We start from the raw sequence: 22,401 nt of genomic DNA on the forward strand, positions 1-22,401 counted from the left end.
CTGTCAACAGTAAAGACTTTTCTCCGCTCAAGACTGCTAGCCCGTATACACTTATCTTACGATACATCCGAAGGCTGTATGCTGTAAAGCCTGTAACGTGGATGAGAGATAAAGCTATGGATGTATTAAGAGAAGCTCTATTCACGAAACTGCAGGCTAACCTAGCAGGACATAATGATTACACCTCCTTGGTTGTCTAAATACATCCATCGTTTATTTAGATAATCATGGTAAGACCTTAAGTACAGACTATTATTATTTACACTTCAAATATTCTTTTTGCAATCAGTACAAATTGTATGGTCTTTTATTTCAGATGAATCCATTCCACAAGCAAGCAAGCATTTCAGGACGGAGCGTGTGTCTGGAAGCCCTGTCCGTAAGTTAACATTTATGCATGTGTTTAAGAAACCAGAGTCATATTTCCTACCATGGAACTACTGACACTCAACCTGGTGCATATCACGTGACTGTTCTGATGCGTTTGTCCCTTCCTGCCCTTTTTCAGGTCAGCAGATGTTATTGCCTCCACCACCTGCATGTAAGTGTTTTGTTTTTTTTTAGCGATTGTCTAATGTAACAGCATAGGTTCATCCTTTGTGATGGCATGTGCAAGAAACGTACCATAAATGAACTGACCAATATTCATATTTACTTTTTTAGATGAGTCAACACCGTACAGGAAACCTGCCAGTCGCCCAGAGCTGGATGGGTCGATTGTGATGCAAGCTCGGCCTGCCACTTCTTGGAACCGAGTTGAAGGTACAGTGGCTTTGAATTTTCCATTTCCAATTAAATACAATTTTATGACAAGGAACTTGAGACTAACATAACTTTTTTTGTTGTTGTAAACAGCAGACCTTATCACACAGAGGGAGACCATGGAGCCATGGAGATGGAAATGAGAGGTAAGTTTGTAATGTATAACAACTAAAACTAACACCATTACTTTTTCCATAGCCATGAGGGCATCCATTGCCCACCTGACACAGTGGATGGATGCATTTGAGGAGAAGATGGATGAGCTGCTCATGCTGTTAAGGAGCTCCCAGTTCCCTCCCTCTGCTCCAGGCGAGGACATATTGGTGTCGCCCTGCTCGACCGTCACCGAGCTGGAGGAGTTTGACCGGATTCTCAGTCACCCGGGCATAAATTCAAATATCATCATAACAGAACTGACTTCTCTTACAAAATGAGATTGTACAAGCTCTCCACTTTGTTCTACATGTGTAATTTGTATTTCTATATGTTTTACAACAACTTTTCCTGACAACGCTTGGAGGTCTGATCACAGGTACTGCAGTCTGACGCATGCTACGGCAAGTGGCAACCAATGACGTGCTGAAAGAGTATAGCCTGCGGGGAGGAAAGGCAAAGACGGCCTTCCAGGACCTGACTATATGCAGGGTTATAACAGGCAGGTGTTATTTTATTGTTCACATCAGTATTATTCTTAGCTTGGCTGATAAGAGGTTTTAATTTGACTTGTAACTTTGCTTCATTTTGACTTCTACTCTAGCGGCCTCCCAGAAGAACTTCCCCACGCTGACTGCAGCAGACGTGGAGGACTTGATCGGGCAAGCGCTGAAGTTTGCCCCACACAGACGGTAAATTGAAATGCTTCTATATGATGAAAAAACAGTTGTTAGTAAGGCAGTTAGTCTTGCTTTTGTAAACGTGTTGATTCTTAGTATGACATATCCAACTTTTGTTTCTTTCTTTTTAGGACAGCTGAGAAGGACTAAGCCAAACCATGGAGTTGTTTCTTTTTAGGCCAGCTAAGAAGGACTATAAGCCAAACCATGGAGCTCTATTTTTTATTTATTTTCTTTGTATTTTTTACATCCATCTTGCAGCTTGTATTTTTTTATTAAAGCAATTGTATTTGTTAATATGCTAATATATAATAATTCATTACATTATCATTCCAATATGCATCTTTGCACACTATATTTGCACTACATTTGCACTCTACATCCCACTCCATTGCTTTTTTTTCTTATTTGTATAGTTTTTGATTGTTATATTATTTTTTTAGGCCTTTTATATTTTTTGTATTTTGTTAATTTTATATTAAAGTTTTAAATCCCATCAAGTTTGCCTGTTGCCTGTTCTTTCATTCCTGCCAATATATAATTCATTCCTGCTCATGCACAGACAGTTTAAACTAATAATAAAATTGGTACCACAGTCGTTAGTTATTTAAAGGTTATGGGAATGTAAAAAATAACGTTAGGGGAACGTTCTCTAAAGGTTACAACGGTAGGGGAACGTTAGGAGAACGTTCTCTAAAGGTTACAACGTTAGGGGAACGTTCTCTAAAGGTTGCAACGTTAGGAACGTTTTGGGAACGTTCTGAGAAGGGTCGATGTAACCAAAAACTAACATTCCCTAAACGTCAGGAAAACTTTCCATGGGAACCAAAAACTAACCAAAAAACTAACCTTCAGGGAACGTTCCCGCAACCAAAAACGAACGTTCCCAGAACGTTCTGGGAACCAAAAATTGTTACCTGGGATGGAAGCACGAGCACCTACTGGAGGACCTCCCGTTATCGTAGACGACCACCCCGACGATAGTGGTGAACTCGGTGAACAGGGTAGTGGTGAAGATAACGTCATACACCCGTGGCCGTATTTGCAAGAAATGTTTCTGTACATTGGAATGAAAGATTCTTCCTACCGGATGAAGTGCCTCTTATGCCTACCGAAAGTCACTGAAATTTTGGCATTCAAAAACTCCCCATCCAACCTGAAGAAGCACATCGAGGTAGGTTAAATTAATATTTATTCAGTAAAGCCACAATGTCAATGTGATTCAGCATTAGTTATCATAAGCCATATCAGATATCTGGCTAACGTGATGGCCAGGCTAACGTCTGCTTGTTAACGTTGCTAATTAGCTGACATGGCGCACATGTTTAACTAATGTCAACTTTAACGTTAACGTTACACCGCTGATTTTCCCCTGGATTTAATTCAACAGAGAACTCAAAGGCAAGGCAAGGCAGCTTTATTTGTATAGCACATTTCAGCAACAGGGCAATTCAAAGTGCTTTACATGAAAACAGATTAAAAAATTTAAAACAGATAAAATACGAAAAGACAAAGACATGTCCATATACTGAAACACGCTTAAGTTAAGTGTTTATGGTATAGCATAACTGCCGGGCCGAATATTTCCTCAGGTAGGCTAACGTTAATGTTAGATTGAGAAATATTTTTTGAAAACTGCTACGTTAACGTAATCAGTGGCAGGTTAGAAAGAAGGTGTTAAGGGCTATTCATGTCTTCAAAAGCATCATACGTTTTGTCAAACTTGAGATTTCATTTTATGTTAATTAACTCAAAACTCAGTGGTTATAGGATAATGTTGGGCTAATGTTATAAATTGTGAATGTACGCTTGCATTGTTGATCAAAGTCACAGTGCTTTTATTGCCACACAACGAGTTGGTGGATTTTTTCTTAGTAGAGCAGCTAACTTAAGGTACATACAGTGGGATATCAACGATAACACAAGTACAGTACAGACTACAAAACACAAACAACAGCAGGTTGTACCAGTTAATACTGTTATTGAAACGAGATAATATGGTGACATTTAAGTTAACACATTTTTAAAAATAAAACTATATTCCCATCAGTGATGAAAATTAGAACTAGTTTCTAGTAATTTGCATCACTGATGGAAATATAGTTTCATTAACTTACTTGCAGTTAGATAATGTTTAACAGTCAAATGACAATTGTTTGTGTTGTGTGACTTTTAAATCTTGTAGCTAAAGTTGCTCATTAAATGTCTCTCCCTCTGAAACAGAGAAAGCATGTACATCACCTCAAAAATTATGAAGAGCTTACATCAACAAAGAGAAAAAGGGCTCATGAGACTCCGACCACCACCTCCAGCATCAAGCAGACCACATTGGTGAACACCAGGACTGTGTCTCAGAGGTCCATTGACAAAGCTATAATGACTTATGTGGTCCAAGGACTCCGGCCATTCCATGTTGTTGAAGAACAACTATTTCAAGATTTTGTGAAGGAACTGCAGCCTAATGCAAAAATTATTTCACGGCTGACTCTGCGCTCCATGATTGATGATGCCTCCAGGGGAATGAAGAGGGCTGTGACTGAGGCCATGAGGGGAGTTGACCATATCACCACCACCACCGACTGCTGGTCTGTCAGAAGGCGGAGCTTCATTGGTGTTACTGCCCATTGGATTGACCCCGACAGTCTCAAAAGATGCTCAGCAGCCCTAGCCTGTAAACAGCTGAGAGGTTTGCACATATTTGATGTGTTGGCAAGTGCCCTGAATGAAATTCACTCTGAATTTGAAATTCGGGGAAAGATTGTGCGAACAACAACAGACAATGCCTCTAACTTCATAAAAGCGTTAACATTTTTGGTGAAGATGAGAACAATAATGCCATTGGAAGTGATGGTGATCATGGCAGTGCATCTCAACCAGGAGAGGAAGAAGAAGATCAAGAAGGGGATGAAGAAGTGGAGTCTGTTGATGTGTCAGCACTTCTGACTGAAGATGATGGTTTAGAGTTCCAGCTCCCAAAGCACCAGCGCTGTGCTTGTCGTAAGTACTCAACCTAATAGCTACTGTTGATGCCATGAAAGCAACATCCAATGAGGCGTACAAGAAAGTGTATCGTTCAACATTTGGCAAGTGTAGTGCACTTTGGAACAAATGTGGAAAATCCACCCTTGCAGCCGAAAATGCTTGCTCCCTCCAGCTGCTGCGCCCGAATTCCACCAGGTGGAACTCCCTATTCCTGGCAGTGGAAAGACTGCTGAGAATAATTAAAGAAAAGGGAGAGGGGACCATCAGAGTCATCTGCACTGACTTAAAGCTTCCAATGTAAGTAGGAATTGTTTTTTTTATTTTGTTTTATTTCATCATAATCGAACATCTGGAATGTCTTTTTTTGTCCCATTCTTTTGTGGACACTAATAACTTTACATTACATTGTATCCCAACTTCCACTTATTATTGGTCAATTTTACTGAATTACTCTTCTAGCAGTTATTTTGATGAATCCAATGAAATGGTTACAGTGTTATAAAAAAACAATGTTGTGTTTTGTTTTCAACAGGTTTAATCCAGCTGAACTTGCCTTTCTCGCAGAGTATGCCGCTGCCATGATGGGGTGGCTACTTCCAACCATCAACCTGCTCACTGTCAAACTTGACAGAGTCAAGTTGCCACTGAAGTTCTGCAAGCCTCTGGTGGATGCTCTACAGGTAACTTTTATTATTGTATTTATTTTCTATTGTCTTAACTCTTCAATTATTAATTAAATATATGTAAGTTTCTTTGGCACTTTGTCTCAATGCTTAAATGTTTTATGTAAAGTACATTTTGAATTGCCTTGTTGCTGAAATGTGCTATAAATAACCTGCCTTGCAGGTGGGAATCATGAAGCGTTTTGGCCACATGTCAGGAGAACCAGAGTTGATCGCTGCTGCAATTCTGCTTCCGAAATTCCGAACGATGTGGACAAAGGATGAAGCCACAATCAAAACGGGTAAGATATCATGGGGATAGTGAAAAATTAGGTGTATATATTTTCACAATTTGTCATACTGGCAATTCACAAATCAAGATTCTGATTGCTGCACAACAAATTTACCCTCGGTACTAATAAAGAAACCTTGAATTATAGGTGCATGGATAGTACATGAAACTAAAATAACAAACCTTAAATTAAAAGTTTGTGTTGGGGTCATGGCAGATTAGACAGTTGCATTAGTTGTATAATTTATATTTTTATCCACACTATTTCAGGAACTGACTACATCAGGCAGCATCTGGAAGAGCCCTCACTGCAGATAGGCGATGCCAGCAGGTCCACTTCATCTGATGAAGATGACTTTTTCTCTGCCCTGCAGTCGTCTCAAATACAAGATGGTGCCAAACAGCTGGATGGGTACTTGGCCTGTTCAGCAGATCACATGGACTTGCTGAAGTCCGTCCCAGCAGTGTGCAAGCTTTCTGTGAAGCTGAACACTCCGCTACCTGCCTCAGCGGCCTGTGAAAGGCTATTTAGCATCGCAGGACTTGTCTTCAGTCCAAGAAGAGTAAGACTGAATTCTGGCAACTTTGAAAACCAGCTTCTTTTGAAGATGAACAGACACCTTTTCAGTTTCAACTAATGACTGGCGTATTTGTAGCTGCTGGACATAGGTGGCCTGTGTGTGTGTGTGTGTGTGTGTGTGTGTGTGTGTGTGTGTGTGTGTGTGTGTGTGTGTGTTTGTGAGATGGTGACCTGGGGAGTAAGCCCTACAAATGCTCATACGACATGACCAAAATGTTCTCCCTACCAGCAGGTCATTTTTTTTTTTTTGTTTTTTTTTTTTTTGAAAGAAATAAGTTATTTTATTTTTCATTTTTACCTGAAGTTCATACAAAAGTGAAATTTCTGTTTCTGTTTTTTTCTTTGATGTCAGCTCTAAAAATACGCTTTTTGTTCTTTGAACTTAAGAGAATTGTGCCTGAAAAGTCCTAGAAAAGAATGTGATTTTGATTTGATGAGTGAGATTAAGAAGATATGGGAACCCTGAATATGCTTTATGCTTTACTATAAGAAAGCCACAATAAAGTTCACAATAAAAGTTCTAACCGCTTGCTTTTTTTAAAAAAAACAACATTTTTTTACTTTTACTTCAAATACTTAAGTACATTAAATATCAGAAAATTACTTTTGATACTTAAGTACAGTATATATCAGATACTTTAAGACTTTTACTTAAGTAATATTCTAAAAGGTAACTTTCACTTCTACCAAAGTGTTTTTCTAGTACGATACTTGTACTTTTACTCAAGTATTGCTTTCTAGTACTTTATACAACACTGCTTGCTGGTTCCTACTCTTGAAGCATGTAGGCTTGATCTTTAAAGTGCTCATATTATGCTAATTTTCAGGTTCATAATTGTATTTAGAGGTTATATCAGAATAGGTTTACATGGTTTAATTTTCAAAAAACATCATATTTTTGTTGTACTGCACATTGCTGCAGCTCCTCTTTTCACCCTGTGTGTTCAGCTCTCTGTTTTAGCTACCGAGTGAGGCATCTCACTTCACTTCTGTACCATCTTTGTTGGGAGTCGCACATGCACAGTACCTAGGTCAGCACTAAAGCCAGTCAGAAGCAGAGTATGAGGGCGTGCCACGCTAGCAGCTAGGCGAGCATTATAACATTTGTTACAAAGTGAAGCACGTTCGTCACGGAAGTAAAGGCTGGACTACAATAGAGCTGTTTGGAGTAGTTTGTGAACAGTGTTTCCCTGGAAGATGGTAAGTCCCTTTGGGGTGGACATTGGGCTTTTTCACTTTGTAAACCTATTACATGCACAAAAAAGATATATAACACAATAAAGGAAAGGGAAAAAGCCAAAAAGCATAATATGAGCACTTTAATAAATCGATGAAATCATCCTGCTGCCTCTGCTGTCTGCATTTGGGTCCAATCCCTGTTGTCCCTTTTAACCAACGTGACATTTCTCAACCGTTTGGTAGAGCACATTTTGAGTTATGATGCTGTTCTTAACTCAGCCTGATTGAGCCATTTTTAAACACTCAGTTGAAGTACGTTATGTCCTGATTATCAGATTATTACCAGGAAGTTACAAGAGTAGAATGAAAAAAATGCTCTTGGTATGTGGCCCATTTATGGTATTTTCATGACTAATTTTATTTAAATTTAATTTAGTTTCAGAGGCCTTACTGAACTAATGATGTAAATACATACTCCCCAAAAAGTCTGACTGTAATAATAAAAAATAAAAAAAACTTGCTCAACCAAATGGTAGAAATGTTTATTTATAGTAAAGATAATATTTCTAACAATTAGAATACTGGTATGCTGTTTTCTGATTATAAACTATTGCAATGTGATAAATCTTAGGTTATTCCATTGTATATTTTGTTAAATAATATGTGTGTATGAGTTTTCAGATATTTTAGAAATGCTTTAAACGCAAATGGAGAGACCAATTAGGTAAATCCATGTTGATGATGCCAATACGGGTAATAAGTCAACAAAGCCAAATCTAAGTACAGTATAATAAAGGTTGTGAACTTTTGGCTACATTGCACTGATAAATGTCCAAAACCAACACTCTAAAGTATCAGTCCAGTAAAAACTCAAGTGCTTAACTGACCCTGAAAATAGGACAATCGTTATGTGCCCCAATTACTCATTAACACTTACCACCAAAGTCACCCTAAAGTATCCCTTTACTCCATCATGACATGACAAACATTTATGAAGTGGGGTAGAACCAAATTAAATACAGACATAATAAATATATCTATCTTATTATTTCCCGTGTATTTTATTCTCCAACATCCCTCCATGGATCATGAGGCAAGGTCATCAGGTGAGGGTGTGTGTCTTTTGTCTACAGTCGCCCAGCAGATTGTTTTGTGATGAAGTGGTCGTCTATAAAAGCGTGACCCCAGGGTCAGGGCCTGAGCGCAGGCAGTGATTCATTAGCTGACACAGGGCCAGAGCTTGCTGATTAATACACTCATCACACACTTCATCACCATGTATGAAATGAGGATGTTTTAGAAATGTGTTTATTTTTAAACTATACATTGAACTGAATATCACTGCGTTATTCGTTCTGTCTTATAATGTTTTGGATGTCTGTGACTTTATATTCCCGGTCTATATCATACATTGTCGGAAGATACTCTATTTTATTGCACTGGGATCTTCTTTAAAATTAACATATTTGTCATCCAAACTGCATCTACAAATTTTTTACAGGGAGTTTGTGTGCATCCTTCATCCTTCCCCTGAGTGACAGTCTAATTAGAGTTAAAGTAATGTTGTATGTAATCAAGGCTAAATTGCAGCCATAAGTCAATCAGTGGAAAGCCTTATACCTGGAAGCCAATCATAGACACAAATTAATGAACCACACTCACTGACCTCACTGATCTCACCATCCATTTCAAACATAAGGACCTGGTATTAACTTCTCTCAGCCCCACAGGCCATTACATGATGTTTGTGGTCAAAAGGGTCACTACAAAAAAGCATATTTTACTATTTATCCCAAGTGGCAGATACAGTAAATTGACAGAAAATTTTGTGATTTGTGTCTACTGACCCTTTAAAACCAATCTGCATGGGTCATGGTATTTTTTATGATATCAATCCAGTTTAAAATGACCTACTTTAAAATGCTGGTAATCTTTCTGTGAAACCACAAGAGCAGACATTAGCAATAAGACACCAAAAATAGCCGTACCATGGCTATGTGAACATATTATTTCATCAGTGAGACGCATGCATGGTGGGTCAAAAACAAACAAGATTCACTGAGAGCTAATGAGGAGATCAACATTAGGAGTGTTTTTTGTGCCATGAACTGGTTAATGGGTGGGACATGTTCAACACAATAGAGACCCTACCTATTATTTTGTTATTACAATTGCAAATAAGAGTTTCCGTGTGCGACTTGGTGATAGCTAATAGGGCTGACTGATGGCTTTGGATGAAAAATGCAACAATGTTATGAGAGAGATGTAGAGGTCCGTTTCTGTCACTTAAATATGCAGCATGTAATAAAGTTTGATTGATGACTGACAGGTCAAGAGGTCACGACCTGTCAAAATTTTGATTGATGTTCGACAGGTGTTTCTGACGCAATCCTTCCAGAACCTTCCAGAAAGAGGGCGTGTCTCAGACCGAGGAGGAGTCCGGAAACTGCATATTAATGCATCGAGACAGGAAATGCGGTTTTCAAATGAGCCAATGAGAAATGATGATGATAGGTGATAGGAAATACGTAGATGATGGTTTTGAATGAGTTAAATATCTTTATCAGTATTTGTTATAGTATTAGTTTATGTTTAAGATTGTTAAATCCAATTGGCACTGCATTCAATGTCTTTTAATAATATAGGAATGAACCGCAAACAAAAAATATTAAAGCTATTAAACTATTTAAGCTGACATCCCACAAAAATATTGTCCAACGGCAGCATTGGCATACTTGGTCCAACAAAGCGTGTTATCATTATATGAAATGGAACAGCTTAATAACTAATAACTTGGGTCAAATTAGGCTTTACATTTTGTAGAAAATGTTGACTCAAAATTTTGATTGATGTTCGACAGGTGTTTCTGACGCAATCCTTCCAGAACCTTCCTGAAAGAGGGCGTGCCTCAGACCGAGGAGGAGTCCAGAAACTGCATATTAATGCGTCGAGACAGGAAATTGCGTGTTTTTAAATGAACCAATGGGCGTGATACGGGAAATTGCATTTTTTAAAATGAGCCAGTGAGAGAAGAGGGGTGGATCAACAAGTAGTATGGTTCAAGGATAAAAAGGGTGTCTTTTCTGGTCTAAAACATAGAAAGACGACCTTTCATTCTACTCATCATGAATGTAAACTTCAATAGCGCTGCTTCAGAGATGGCTGATGAAGAAGTTGGCTCTCCACTGAGTCCGTATCAAGGAGATGTCTCCAGCAGGTGGTCTTCTTCGCTGATCTGCGAGACTCCGATAACGATATTCCAAGACGCTCATACTGCACCCGGAGCTCCAAAGAAATGCACGTTGTATCTGTGTCGTAGCCAGTTGCCCCCGACTGAATCTCTGCACGAGGAATGGTCTCTACAGCCGAGTGGTATGTGTGGAGACTGGGGCTATGTCGTAAGTACGAAGAAGGTGAACTCTGCTTTTATCAGCTGAAGAAAGGGGAGAAATTATCTCCTTCAACCGTCATGGTGAAAATGACCTTTGATGACTGGGGTGTGATGAAGACGTTGCTACAATTTGGTACTTCTCAGAGTAACGCCAATAAGGAAAATGAGGGAGAGAGACTCAAACGGTTATGGTAGAATGTAAGGAGGAGGAGACGGATGTAAACATTTGTGGCAATGATGAAGAGAATACCGAGGCGGAGTCTCCTAGATCGGCCAATTACCCCAGCGATAGCGACTTGGCTAAGATGAACATCGTCTTTGGATCAACATGGCCGTCTGTTACCACAACCTCAGGCCGATGGTGGTTCCAGGCCCTTCTGCTATCCAGGGATTCGGAAGAAAAGAGAGCCTGCGACCTGTTTGTTTTGCAAAGATTTAATCCAGACTGCGGTTTATTCCGAACCGTGCTAGTCTTACCAGCGCTGGAATGGGCGGACCGGATGATGCAGATGGGGGATAGGGTTACCAGTCTCTTCCTTAGCAGCCGCGGATGGAAAAATACCCTGGTTGTGAAAAAAACTCTAAACTTTTGAACTTTTGTTTTTAACGCGCCTCATTTCCGGAACTTTCCCAACCCCACTTCCTTTCCAGAACTTTCCCGACCCCACTTCCTTTCCAGAATTTACCTAACCACACCCCCTTACGATACTATAAAGACTGAAGCAGTCCGAAGCAGACGACAACAGAACTTGACAAGATGTTCAACGGCGAACAGAAGAAAATCGCAACGATGCCCGGCTCAACAACAACAACAACAACAGCAAAGAGATCCCCTACCCTATGGATGAGGACCCTTACCCCGCGGGTACTCTTCGCCTCCTCAGAGGCGGACGGTCAAAACCTGGTGTGTCCGCCTCCCTCTCCCGAGACAGCGACTCAGGACTACACGGGTGTGTGTGACTCTAATGAGGATGAGGTCACTCAGGACTACACTAATGAGGCCGGGACAGTCGCTACAACTCCGGATGAGGGAATCCCTGATTCATCGGAGGAGGAGGAGGAGGAGGAGGAGGAGGAAGACGAAAACCCTGGTTCTTCAGAAGATGAGATGGAGTCAGAAATCCCGGATGAACAGGGCGAGGAAGGCGATCAGGAGGAGAGTCCAGAAAGTCCTCCAAATGCTCAGGAGGAGAGCCCTCCTCCTCCTGGCCAGGAGGATGAGGTAGACGGTTGGGGGTCTTCTCTCATCATCGATACCATCAAATCGGCGGTTTTTCATCTTCTCAATCTAATTATTCACGACGACAGACGCTCTGAGTGCTATGGCTGTAAGGTCGATCATCCTAGCCAACGGCAGCACGCATGTCTGGAAGTACTTGAGGACGACTTTTACGAACGCCGCTTTTACCGCCTGATGAGAAGACTCATCACACTACGCTTTATTCCCGCTATTCAGAGTCTGTTGCTTGCCCACAACATCAAAACAGAGGATTTCAGAGTCCGTGTAGTCGCCGAGACGCTACTCCACGAACTGAAATTAGCAAAGAAAATCTTTGACCCCATCACGGACATGTATGATAATTTGATTGGGCAAGATTCTGTGAAAATCTTTCAACTGCGGCTGGTCACAGAGCGTTTCAAGGGTTCGTAAGGGGTATATGTTCCCTGCTTTATGAAGAAAACAAAACAGAAAAGAAAAAAAAAAAAAGAATCTACATTTTCATATATATAATCCTGTATGTAACCTGTTTTAAGAATTGTATTTCCTTTTGAACAGAAAAAACAATGTTTTTTAAACGAGTGATTTCTACTTTTTAATATAACCTGTTTTAAGAATTGTATTTTTCCATCTTTTGAAAATAAAGAATAATAAAAAATAAAATGAATAAAGAGTCATTCATGCGTACGGGACGTCTTAGAAAACATTAGCGGTTTCAGAGGAAAGGATGTCGGAGAAACGGGTGATGGAAAACATCTATTACAATCCACAGCATCCCGGTAGCTTTGGAGGCGTACAGCGTCTCCAGCAGGGTGTACAGGATGAAACTGGTGAAAAAGTCAGTGTTCGGGAAGTTAAAGATTTTTTATCTGAGCAAGATGCCTATACATTGCATAAACCAGCGCGAGTACATTTTAAGAGAAATAGAGTGTTTGTTACAAAACCTTTAAATCAGTTTCAAGCCGACCTATGCGACATGCAAGCCTTGGCTGCACATAATGACGGATTTAATTATTTACTGACCGTTATAGACGTATTTTCTAAAAAAGCGTATGTGCGCCCCTTGAAGAGGAAGACGGCTGCTGAGGTCGTAAAAGCGTTTGAATCGCGAAAGCGCAACCAAATGCATTGACTTCAAAGGCGACGGTCTTTACAAAATACGAACCTATCCCCCGCTGGCTTACATGTTAGGATTAAAACCCGCCGAATGGTGGACGCTCTCCAAGAGACCATCTACCTATCCTTGTGATTTAAATGCTGGAGTATATAACCTCTTTGTATACACCGACATTATTCAGTATCAAGCAGTCGGCGACAGCTACTCACCGCTGCTTTGTGTGGTGAATGTGAAAGGTGACTTTGGAGACGTGACTAGCATCAGATACAATACGATACATTATATACCTTTGTCTAAAAATTACATCAAAAACATACGCATAGAAATTAAAACCGATCGCAACAGGAACATAGACTTTGTTTTTGGAAAGACAATTGTGAAATTACACTTTAAACCCGTCCAACGCTCTTTGTAAGTTCCCGGTAAGATGTTACATATCAAAGAAGATCCTCGGCGCTTTGTAGCGTACTATGAAGGTCAAGTAGGTGGAGCTTTACCCGGTTTTTACGGAGCCCCGGTGATGTACGGGAGAGGCATAGGCTCTATCTTTTCTAAATTGTTCAGGTTCGTATCCCCTCTGCTGAAAAAAGGTTTCGCTGTGGCAAAACCGCATCTTAAAACAGCCGCTACAAACATTGCTGCGGACGCTGTCAAAGGAGTGATGGGAAAACTGACCGAGCATAAGAATCAAGAAGGTTCGGGAGGTATTTTGGTCTTGTCCCGTAGAACAAGGAAACGCCCGCCAGGTGAGCGTGTTGTTTCCTCAGCATTTAAAAAACGTGCGGCGGTTAAGAAGAGCAAATCAGTCAAGAGACGCGCACCCAAGAGGAGGAAGTCTGCTCAGAGCTCTGACATATTTTAGCGCAGTACACAATGGCTCTTTTACATCAGAAATCAGCCGAGTGCACCCTGGCGGAACTGGATCTCTTTTCAGCTCCCATGACTCAACTATCTGTAGAAGATCAAAAATATCAAGAATACCAACCTCTCTCTGCACTGAGCGACAACTCTCCAATTGACTTCTTTATACCCGGAGATGGTGAAAAGTATTTGGACTTGAACGATACGTTGCTGCACCTCCGAGTTAAAATCACAGAGAAGGATGGGACGGACATCCCTGTCGATACAGCGGTGGGGCTCATCAATTATCCTCTCAATACAATTTTTAGCCAATGCGACGTTATTCTGGGCGATAGATTGATTTCACAATCCAGCGCCACTCATCCTTACAGAGCCATGATAGAAACCTTACTCAACTTTTCAGAGGACACATTAAAGAGTCAATTTAGTGCCGGCCTGTTTTACAAAGACACTCCGGGGTCAATGGATTCTATCATAGTGACTAACGGACCGAACAAAGGATTAGTCCAGAGAGCACAATTCAGCGCAGAATCTGGGGAAGTAGAGTTGCTAGGACCTCTCCACAGCGACATTTTTTTCTGCGAGCGTCTGTTATTAAACTCTGTCGATTTGAGAATTAAACTTATTCGTTGCAATGATGCGTTTTGCCTTATGGGAGCTCGTGACACAGAGTTCACCCTGAAGATATTATCGGCCTCCCTGTTTGTTAAAAAGGTCACCATTTCCCCTGCTGTACGCCTGGGTCACGCAGCCGCCCTAATGAAAGGAAATGCACTCTACCCGCTCTCGCGTGTCAGTGTGAAAACGTACTCCATCCCTGAAAATTCCAGGATATGTAACCAGGAAAATCTCTTTCTGGGTGCTATGCCCCGCTATTTAGCTTTAGCCATGGTGCACCATGATTCTTTTGTAGGGAGACGGGACTTGTCACCGTTTAATTTCAAACATAATGATGTGGACTTGTGTCAGGACGGCAGACAGGTACCTGCTAAAGCCTTTCAGCCCCGTTTCAATACCGGAAATTCAGTCAGAGAATTTTACAATATGTTTACTGCCACAGGACGACATCTTAAGGATCTACCTCTTAGCATCAACCGCAGCGATTTTAACCAAGGTTATTCTCTGTTTGTCTTCAATCTTGGGGCGACCGAAGACAGCGACGCCTTATCTCCCATTTCCAACGGAAATTTGCGTTTGGAAATGAGATTTAGGGTACCGTTGCCTTACACTACAACACTCATTGTATACGCATGCTACGATTCCATTCTGGAGATCAACGCTAAAAGACAGGTGCTGGTGGATTATTATTAAAAAGATGGATAATCATCAACTAGAACGACTGTTGCATCATCTTATGGGTCATTTATTTCACGGAGTGTGGGCTTCTGATCAACTACCCTCGCTGAGTCATACCTACCGTCTACCTGCTTACTTTATCGTCAACACTCACCCATCCCACATGCCCGGGGAACATTGGCTTGGATTGACGTTGGAAGAGGACGGCGGAGCGACCTTTTTCGACTCGTACGGATTCCCGCCTGATTTTGCTCATTACCCCTCGAGCATTCTACAGTTTCTGGAAAACCGTTCAAAGAATATACAGTACCACGACCGTCAACTTCAGCACCCGCTGTCTACCGTATGTGGACAGCATTGTGTTTTTTATCTCTGCCATCGGGCCTGCGGCTTATCATATAAAGAAATGTTGACTCTGTATTACGATGATGTCTGTAAAAATGACCGTATGGTATCCAATTTTGTGAATAAATATCAAAGGTGCGTCAGTCGTAACCGCTCAGAACCTTTTCACCATAGTGTGTGCTCTTTAGACATGTTTAGAGATTGTTACCGCTTGTAAGAAAGACTCTGTAACCATAAACTTGTGATTAATAAAACATTTTATTGAAAATGACATGAGTGTATGGTGTCGTTAATCCAAAGTTGACCATCGCGGGGATAATATGAATGTTTTTCTTCTTTTTTCCCGCGGTGATTTTTCTTCAGAAGTTGACCATCGCGGGGATAATAGGAATGTTTTTCTTCTTTTTTCCCGCGGTGATTTTTCTTCAGAAGTTGGCCATCGCGGTGATAATAGGAATGTTTTTTTTCTTTTTTCCCGCGGTGATTTTTCTTCAAAAGCATCACCGACCATTTTGAGCTGACTGTACTGCGCGCGTGCTTGGGGATTTTTAAACATGGACACAGGGATATTTAACCCATCCAACGTATTTAAGAAACTAGCCCAACCTTTTGGTGTTGATTGGGTTCTTCTTTTATTGGTCAGTGAGAGGGTTTTTATTAAGTCAAGCATATGAGATCCTTTAACTACATCTCCCTTATATATAAATTCACCTCTCGATGTCCAACCCTCGTCACTTGCGGCTAATTTCTGCAAAATGTAGAGGGCATTTTTACGGTCACGTGGGGGTAGGTTTTTTATCACCTCGTCCACAGCGTCATCCAATGTGGTATGGGGACTAGCAGCTGCTACTGCATCTGCAGGTGCTGATGGTGCTGATGCTGAGTGTTCAGATTCTGATGCATCCTGTTGCAGGCTGAGAGTAACGTTGTGCACATCATTCTTACTTTGTTTAAGCAAAGTGAGATACCGCAGCAGCAGAGCTTCGTACCTTTTAGCTTTTTCATATGAATTCAATCCAGGATCATTTAGTACCGCGCTCATTTTCTCATTCAAAACATCTTCAGCCGTCTGTCTGATGGACGGCTCTGGTCTGGTTATTTTGCTCAGCTGTTGAGGTGAAATCAAATACATTTTCTTGGCAGCCCTCAGAGACATCTTTTATTTTTTTCTTCCGCTCTTACGTTTTTGGAAGCAGGCCTCCTAACAAATTTCCCAATATTGGAATGGCGGCCGACAGTAATGGTAGGATAAAGCCCCCCGTCTGTTTTTTCAGAGCCTGATGTTTACGCTTTAAACTGGTTTTTTTATCGGCCAGCAGTCTGATAATCTTCTTTTGACGTTTCAGTTGTTTGTATTGAGAAGACGATACAGGCAGATTCCCTTTTAACAGATTTAGAGCCACCTCACACAAGGCTTGGAGAAAATCGGGTGAACAGTGTTTCAAAATGTCTTTACGTTTTGAAGGCGTGGCGTGGTACAGTGCTTTCAGCAACAGAGCATTCCGTTTTATACGCTCTGACATAATGATGTCCTACTTTGTTTTTGGTATGTAAATCGTCGTTTGCTGGTGGGGAAGTAACCCTGTACGCACCCTGTAACGTTCTGGGCATGAAGGCGTGAGGTCCAGGATTATATAACCGTGTTGCTCTCTCGTAGCATCTTCAAAACTTTCCAGGAAAAACTGTTTCTGTGAGGGAAAAATCTGATGAGCTAGTACCCTAATCTGAAGCTGATCTCTGGGATTTTTAAATAGCACCAGATAATTGCTGTTTAAACTTATGGTACGACTGTATCTGCCTTTATGAAACACATTTTGGGTTAGAAGCACGACACTCATATTTCGATGATGTCTGTATTGTGTGAAGATTTTCACCACCTCAGGATGATCAGATGCCTGAAATATGACATCGTCGAGTATGACCAGATGTGATTGCTCAGGAGGAAACATACTTGTATCTTCAAAAGAATCAGGCAGGCCTTGGACAAACTTAATTTTTTTATTCATTTTCTTCATTTCATCATACATGGGTTGATGACTTGTATAAATCCATACAATGTTTTGAGGTACAATATCCATCACACGTTCACATTTTTCCAGTACAGATTTCAGAAAATACGTCTTGCCACATCCACTGGGACCAACTATCAGACACGAAAATGGACCCTTTAACCTCGGATCAAAATCAATCTCTTCCATCATGCGTCGTTAGTAACCAAAAGGTAGCGTTGTACCGTCAGGACATAACCTTCTCTTGTCATAAACGACTCTAAATTTTTTCCGGAATGACGCGTTTTTCAACAGAAACCCTTTTTTATCGCGTTTAATATTCTGTTGAGGTGTCTCAAGGGACATTTCTTTAGAACCCCTGAGGTAGCCCTCCACCAGCTCTGACACGCTATCAAAGTTGATTTGTTCGCAGCATTCGTTAGTTTGTGTAATACCCTTTACTTTCATTACTACTTTTTTCTGGTTTTTGGTCTGGTAGGCATAGCTCTTTGGCCCCGCTGCTACAAATTCCTGAATTGTGTCCCCGTCCAACTCATCGGTAAGATCCCCGAGAAGATTACCCAGCTCCAGAGGTGCCTCGCCCTCTTTCGTCACATATATCAGACTGTCTGTATCTGTATACAGAACGTTCTGCTGCAACTTTTCTAAATAACTGTACAGTTTTAGGCTCCCATAAGCTGTAGTAAACGCCGCAATGAAAATGTTATTGGTTCGCCCGGGAGGCACGACGGTACGTTCATGGTGCGTCCACTGAATCAAGGGTATGTCATCCTCGCTGTTGTTTGTCGGTAAGAAAGACACGTGTCTTAGATTATATTGCCCTGAAAACGCTAGACTGAAAAGGTGTTCGGGCGATTTGACGAGCGTGGTTTGAACCAAATTACTTCTCTGTGCAAATGTCCCCCACAAATTGCACAGGCACGATTTCGACATCTGTCTCTTGGCCGGATTTGTCTCAATCTTTTCGGGGTTTAACTGGATGCCTTGGTGCAATTCATAATCGCTGATGTATTTCTGCCTACTCTCATCGTCCACAGCCTCTGATGGAAAGCCTGAGGCCTCCTGCTTCCCCTTTAAAAAGGTGTGTACATACTCCACAAATAGGTTGTTACTGTGTGTCTCAAAGTGCCACACTTCTGTGATTTTAATCACAACGTACCCTAGCTTTATGGCTTTTTGTAACTCCGCAGTCACCCAGACTCCGGTTAGAGCTCTGGCTTCCTCATCATGAGTACATGAGCTGTTCTGGTTATTGGTTTCCGCGCACGTACGACACAGTGTAAATATTAATTTACCTTGAGTTGTTTTATAAGGCAGAACGGGAAAATACAACCCGCGTGGTGGGCAAACGACCGCTCTTACCAAGCCAAAGTAGTTTTGGATTTCGTCAAAGTCTCTATGAATGATGACCGGATGCCCTAAAGGGTAAGAGCCTGTGGCATTGACGTATGGATACAGGGAGGTAACGTCAACGTAGCGTACAGTTTCACCCGGCGATGCAGTGTAGCGTAGCCGCATAGCGCTGGTCCTACCGCCGTAAAGGGCCGAGCGAGGAGAGAGAGGTTCTGGAGAATCAAATTTCTTCATAAACTCTCTCACACCTGGGTGTGTTTTTTTCATTTCGGTCCAAATGTGCTCTCTCATCACCTCCGTAGGGAGACCATGAGTGACTCTCAGCTGATGCAATTTCTCCTCGCTAGCTGCATGCATCTCCTCAAAGGGTTTTCCTGTCATAGGGCAGATATCGTGAGGCTGAGTAGATTTCCTATCACCTATCATCATCATTTCTCATTGGCTCATTTGAAAACCGCATTTCCTGTCTTTATGCATTAATATGCAGTTTCCGGACTCCTCCTCGGTCTGAGACACGCCCTCTTTCTGGAAGGTTCTGGAAGGATTGCGTCAGAAACACCTGTCGAACATCAATCAAAATTTTGACAGGTCGTGACCTCTTGACCTGTCAGTCATCAATCAAACTTTATTACATGCTGCATATTTAAGTGACAGAAACGGACCTCTACATCTCTCTGTTATGCTTTCAATTTTGTTTCACAAACGTGTGCAGTCTCTTTTCATAATTATGTATGGCTGATAAATAATTTACTTATTATCTAATTAAATCCTGTATACTGTACACTGCAGTCATCTAATATGATTTGTTTCACTAAAAGCATTAGCATATGTCTAATATCTGGTATATTTTAATGGTAAACAGCAGGATTTTCATGCAGGTCGATCTTACTAATATAGTGTAGCCTCAGTTAGCATTTTACTACAGTAGCCTAGCTGCCATTTGTCCCTGGAATATGTATCCTGTTAGCTAGCTAGAGCCCGCAAATTTCTAGCAAACTGTTTTCTCTCTGTTTTCGCACTATTCCTTCATTTTGTAATCTGCGCCGTCAGTCTTCACGGCATGTGTCAACAGCAGCGTCAGCCCGTTGTGCGACAGTAATAATGATCCGTGCAGCGGTATACAGCGTTAGTTACATTGTTTAGACAAAGCTTTGAGGCAAAGAATTTTGCATCGAGGATTTTTAGTAATCAAATTATTTGATTTACTCGAGGAATCGTTTCAGCCCTACTCTGACATTAATCATTAGACATTAATCTGCTTGCTTCCACTGGAAAACATTATAGCGGCAATGCCGTAAGTTCATCTATTTGACAGAGAACATGTTAAAGATCATACATCAGTAACAATTTTGTTAAAAAGTATGTTTGATAAGTTATTTAAAAAACGTGTTTACTTACAACTACATAAAAGCTTACAGCAATGTTAGTAGTCATGGTGACAGTTAACTACTGTGCAAGAAAGAAATGCATATGTTTACCATTTTGTACAATGTGATGTTTGGTTAAGAACAGAGACTGAATATTTTTTGTATCATCTTTATTACAGTTTTCACCAGCATGTTAATGAGTGTGTTTAATCAGAGTTTCAACATACTGCATGAGAAGGCTTATTATCTAATTTTGCTTTCAGTGTCAGTCCGTTACAATCTGTGACCTCTAGACTTCCCCTGTGTTTCCTGTTTGTTTCCCTGTCTGTCTTTCCCTGTCTCCTCCTCTGTGTGTGTGTGTGTGTGTGTGTGTGTGTGTGTGTGTGTGTGTGTGTGTGTGTGTGTTTGTGTGTGTGCTTCTCAGCAGGGGCGTGGCTCAGCAATCGCTACCAGGCAAACCTGACTCCCATCAACCATCAAGCTCAGTAAAAGAAGCTTTTTATGTGGTAACTCTCCAGTGGTCTCATTTATAAACATAAAACGGGGCTGAAAATGTGCGTACGGCACTTCCCACACAAAGGTTGTGATTAAAAAAAAAAAAAAACTCAACGGGAGAATGTGTGGCCCTCCACACAAACTCTGACCCATGCGTACGCACATTTTGGAGACAAAGGGAATTGGTGACGCAGATGGTGAGGTGGTGAACTGAAGTCAGACTGCTGAAAGTAAATGTGGTAATAACTATTACTTGTAATATTTTCAAGTATTGATGTCTCACGCACATTTCTTCACTCCATATCATCCACGTTATCATGAAGATTAAATCCAGCAGTGTTATTTGCGCTTGCACTGAGTGAAGTTATTCCATAAACACCTTGTAAAATCCAACTAAAATCTTAAATCAAAATTCGTTCTTAATATTTAATCGGCGCTGTTTCACCGTCACATTGTCCACTACGGAGCACAGCAGGAGTAGATGACTTAAAGGGATATTTCACCGTTGGAAAGATGAATATATCTTTAAATTGGGTCACTTATGTAGTAGAAATGTGAATTTTTTTTAGAAATTGGTGGCTTCTAGGCCGAGCCAGAAAATGTGTTTTTGGCTCATGTGGATGAAAGACACCAAATCCCAGAATGCACTTGCTTCACTGCTTTAGCGTCTACTCCCAAGCCACGCCTACCGTTTACAGACAGATAGACAGTCAACTCAACTTAAGTGTGTTTTATTGTCATCAACAACATTTCACCGTGGCTCAAGTGGTTACACAATTAAAATATATAAAAACGACATTATATAAAAACGACATACGAAACAGGCTACATTTAATGCACTGCACATACATTATATGCTCCGTAAAGTTCAGCTAACACGTATACTAGCATTAGCGCTTGTGGGCTGTAAACCCTGTAAAAACCGAGTATAAACACAGCCATAAATTTGCGTGGAATGTAAAATGGTCCGCATTTTACAGTCACAAACTCCACCAGCAGTTGGATATAATCACCCCATTTCTGCACCAGGCAGCCCGTTTCAACACAGCCCACCTCGACTAGCTAGTCTTACCCGGCGACAGAGCAGCCGGCCTGGTAGCTGGATAATCCGATACAGCAATGTTTCCACAACAACAAAAACACAGCAGTCTCTGAACTCGCGTTGGGAGTTTCGTTGAAGTTGGATGTAGTCCAGTTTGTTGTCTACTGAGCAGACACTTGCAAGCAAGATTGATGGAACAGGTGGCCGGCTATCGTTAGCTTTCCACCGGCACACTCGTTCAACATTCCCCGCTGATGATGTCCAGATGCAACGAGCAACACTGCTGGTCTCCATAGCCGGCAGGCGAAACTCGCATAGTGTGTCGAGTATTCCGTCTGTAATAAAGTGTCCTGCATATTCTCCAATCTGTACCAATGTATCCCGGTGGTACACGTGTGCGGTAGTTTGAATGCACATAATTGTTGTTCTAAAATTTCCTTCGGGATGAATAAATCTATCTATCTATCAATCTATCTTTCTATCTAAAAGTTTTCTGCTGAGAAGCCAGTAAGCGAGGATTCAAGATGGCTGACGCTCGTTTTGGCTCGGCAATCTTCGGAGAAAGACGACAGTCCAACCCCCTGTGGGCTGGTTGAAAACATGCGGAAGTAGCTCC

General features: G+C 41.2%; 2 long non-coding RNA genes across 2 annotated transcripts; both read left to right on the forward strand.

Moving 5' to 3' along the window:
- The first annotated feature begins 50 nt into the window (after positions 1 to 50).
- On the forward strand, positions 51 to 750 carry LOC116067447. The gene is made up of 3 exons (XR_004109212.2): positions 51 to 379; positions 509 to 541; positions 683 to 750. It is a non-coding gene; the product is annotated as an uncharacterized LOC116067447 (long non-coding RNA).
- A 767-nt stretch (positions 751 to 1,517) lies between these two features.
- LOC116067470 lies at positions 1,518 to 2,656 on the forward strand. The gene is made up of 3 exons (XR_004109218.2): positions 1,518 to 1,607; positions 1,774 to 2,253; positions 2,364 to 2,656. It is a non-coding gene; the product is annotated as an uncharacterized LOC116067470 (long non-coding RNA).
- Positions 2,657 to 22,401: the final 19,745 nt, after the last annotated feature.

Source organism: Sander lucioperca, chromosome 5 (assembly GCF_008315115.2).
Source record: "Sander lucioperca isolate FBNREF2018 chromosome 5, SLUC_FBN_1.2, whole genome shotgun sequence".
Classification (NCBI taxonomy): domain Eukaryota; kingdom Metazoa; phylum Chordata; class Actinopteri; order Perciformes; family Percidae; genus Sander; species Sander lucioperca.